Genomic DNA, 4,206 nt, shown 5'->3' with positions numbered 1-4,206 from the left:
ACAAACAAAATCTTCTATCTGCTGAACTGGCGCTGATGATTGATTTAAGCAGTAAAGATAAGAAAATCTCTGCTTTATGAATTCTCTCGGGCTGAATTTAAAACCTCTAGAACCTTTAGAACCTTGATTCCTCTCAAAACCTGAGCTAGAAATAAAATTAATGATTAATTCCCTTATAAGAATGAATGAGTTAAATTCCTTACAGTACTACAGTTATAATGCTACTCTGTGCGGTCGTCGATTTAATTATGCTCTCTTTATTTTATTTCCTCTCCTCACAATAATTTACCATCACATCTAATTGTCATATAATAACGAAGTTCTGCAATATTGAGCAGAATCTGTTCCATATTTCTTGCTCTATATGATTTGCATTCTACTCTCCCCATCTGAAAAATAATTACCATCACACTGCTTGTTCACCATGGCTGGCTGGGCGGCTTCCCTCTATTATGAGAATTCCCTAGTTAAATACACACGGCCAATTTAAGGGAAACTCCTTATATATTTAAGGCTAATTATTCTGAACTTAGCAGAAGGCCATCTGGAAGAGCTGTCCTCGATCTGGGAGCAGAGTAGTTGCACTCCTGAGACTTTTTCTGGGGTAATCAGGGCTGTCGTCGGGGGGACAACCATTGTCCCAGGCCCTGTGATAATAGTCTATTCAACTTGGGACTGTACATTTTACCAATGATCCTGGGTTGGATTACAACTTTTTTGTTAGTTTTTTTTTTTTTTTTTTTACACAATGCCATTAGAAAACATCAAGAAATTAGTTATTTTCACAACCTTGACAGAGTTATTCTGGAAAGAACCAGAAGGAGAAAATGTGTGAGAGAAGGAGAGCATTGGAGAAAGATGAATGGAACATTTGGGGCGACTGGGACCACCCAAAGTGTTATATCCTGTTAAAAGGACTGCCCTGTACAGGTTGATTCATGTGGTAGCTTCTCAGAGACACGTCTGGTCCCCGTCCAATTACTATTCCAAAATACGTCAGGGGACCGGCCTGACACAAGTGACTACCACACTGACTCGGAGACACCTGTGTCTTCTGGGCAACTGTGGCATGTGTCTCAGATCTCTGGATTGATAAAATGGGTGAGAGAGATGGTAAGAGCAGGGATATGGATAACTAGGTCACACTGGACCTGTGCTTTATTTTACCTCCTGTCTTACAGGAAAAGAGCAACCTACACCCGCAGTCCAGGCTCAGTGAGCATCACCCTCAGGGCTGAGCAGCAAATCCAGAACATGCATGATGATTTATTCATTGCAGATCTGATGAACTTTTGCAACTGCAAACTGCACTGAAAGAACAATAGCTTTAAAAACTTTGTGAAACAGGAGAAACGAATGTCCAAATGTCAAGCTGAGATGTCTGTACGTCCAATAGAATACATTAACAAATGCTCATATTTTTGTTGCATAATGAAAGTCTTTTATGTTAAACAAAAAAAAAAACAAGATTTTTAAAAGTGCTATTTAGTTTAGAGGTCTAAAAGTTTTCTGACATTTGTGTCAAATTGTGTCCAATAAATGAATTGTGTGGGTGGATAGTATAAACTGTGCAAATATTAGCTTATTTTGTGCCCAAACATCAAATGTTCACATCAAAGTTTGTTCATGGGTCAGAGATTAAATTTCAAATTTAACTTAATGCATTTAATCTTGAATAAAGAAAATCTTGAAGTAAGAATGTTTTGAAATAAATGATTAAAAACGTATGCTTATGTATTATTTAAAATATGATACATTTATTTAATATAATAAAACTAATAATTCAGCATTTTTTTATATTTTATAATGTTGTTGTTATTGTTGTTATTATTATTATTATTATTATTATTATTATTATAACATTATATAAGAAATACAAATGGAAAATGTGATGCTTAACATCACAAGTTTTTTTTTCCCAATCATTTTCTATAACATTGCAATTTCTGGAATTTATGGTCATGGAAGATTGCAATGCAAAATATGTGTTTGAAAATAACATTAACAGAGATTTCCAATGTTATCTACAAAGCTTTCCATAAAAAAAAAAGATATAGTGTCCACGCAATTTGGGCTCATCAGGAGATGTAATTGTCTCATCTCTTTGCTTGTTAACGTTGTCTTACCTGGGGATTTCCATTGAATGCTAACAATGGGAATCTGCAAGAACTTCATTTTCATATCAAGATTAAAATAACAGCTGAGCTCATGATAATTGTCTCTAGGTGTAAGTCTTTGCCAGGAATGCTGGAAGCGATTGAGAATTTTTGGTGTAATGAACTACAAAAGCATTCAAATTCAAAGTTACTGTATTTTGGCAGTTTCATTCCTGGGAAATATGCTTTTTTGCTTTTCTTTTTTTTTTAATCCACAATGTCTTTTTTTATGGTCTCTGTAGATAGAAAGTGAGAAAAGTCAAAGACTTTGCAGATGTATTTATTTTATTGTCATCCCTCTAGTGCAAGTGGAGCAGAACTAGACGTAGTTCCTCAGTAAACCATGAATGCAGTAAAACAAGAAAGAATTCAGTGTCAGCTGACAAGGGCAATATACCAGAGGGAACAACAAATAATTATACAAACAATAACAAGCACAATGACAAATAAAATGCCGAAATGTGTAAAGTATAATGTATTTAAATGTCTGTTGTGAAGCAGAGTCTCTTTTGACAGGCATTGAGCAGTGAAAAAAATAATAAAACCATCAAATTGTCATTATGCATATACACTTTTCCATGACATTCTAATTTATTGAGATGCACCTGTATTGGAAAATATGAATACTTTTGTTGGAGAAAATTTCCGTTAAGATGACCTGCTGTTTTTCAAGGTTTTGTGGTAATTTAATTAATCTCTGAGTTTAAATGGAGGATTTGGCCAAAAACGTATGAAAATTTTTGTTACCACTGCTAAGCTCTGTATGGCTGCTATTTGACACTTTTACAGTTAATGAGAATTTAGCACAAAGAATGCACATTTCAGAGAACTGAGAACACGGAAGAGCCATGCAAATGCTTTTGTACAGACATCATCCTGAGAAACAATCTGATTAGTGCTAAAGATTGAATTGCTTCATTATTACATACACTGGATACTTAAAATGAAACTGAGCTATTTGAAACATGCACCCCAAAGACATGAGCAAAAACAGTATCATTTTGACATAATTTTGCCTTTTAATTGGCCCACTCGGTTATTTATGATATATCCCTCATTTTTTGTTATAGTCATTTTGACCTGGAGAAGATTTTCTTTTTCCTGAACATGCTAGTTGCTAGTTCCTGAAAACCTACTGACTTTGTTAACACATGGTATACAACTTCCTAAAAAGTGATTTTCCCCCCACCTTGTTACATTTTTGGTGGTCAAAAATGACCAGCCTACAAAAAAATTGCATATAAATTTCTTGTTATGCTATATTATTACCAAATATTGAATTTGATTATTTTATCAACTCGTTTTCTTTCCGTTAGCACAGGTTTTGTATTTCTTTTTGGAACTGATTGATCGTAGGTCTCATTGATGTGAGCTTATGCAAATCAGTTTTTGAGCTAATACAGTTTTTTTCACTCAAACACTGAAGTGCATATGCTCAGACCAATATGGCCCACAAACAATGAGTTTGAATCCAAAATGATAATATAGCATAATGAGATGTATACATATGTATTAGTATGTGTTTGTGTGTGTGTTTGTGTGTGTGTGTGTGTGTGTCCTGAGGGAGCTTTATTAAAAGTTATATATTTCAGCAGGTACTGTAACCTTGTGTCCTATTATGTCAGTGGTCAATATATGATGCACTAGCTCAAGTTAAATGCATAACTAACTTTACATTCGCCCTCCATTTAACATTGCTCTTTATGTTTTTAATTTTCCTCCTCCTCTTCTGGCACCCGGTGTTTGCGTTCTTGATAGGCCTGTAAAATATGCTAATTGAATAAGGGAAATTTTCCCAGCATGTTAAGGGCTCACTTTGCAGCTCTGCTTTCATTAGGGATTATGAATGCTGTATTTGAAGGTTTCTAAACCAATTTATTTGAATAAAAAAAAGGAAGTTTAATAATCTGTATCACAACATGTATCGAATCCTGAGGCTAGATGTGGCATTTAAAAGATGAGCAGCCAGAGTCAAGAGTCAGGAGGATGTATATAAATAAATAGCTTCAGCCATGACCTGTTAGTTTAAGTAGGAGGATATTCTAAAGCA

Source organism: Sinocyclocheilus anshuiensis, unplaced genomic scaffold (assembly GCF_001515605.1).
Source record: "Sinocyclocheilus anshuiensis isolate Anshui unplaced genomic scaffold, SAMN03320099.WGS_v1.1 scaffold425, whole genome shotgun sequence".
Classification (NCBI taxonomy): Eukaryota; Metazoa; Chordata; class Actinopteri; order Cypriniformes; family Cyprinidae; genus Sinocyclocheilus; species Sinocyclocheilus anshuiensis.
This window is presented reverse-complemented; position numbering follows the sequence as displayed.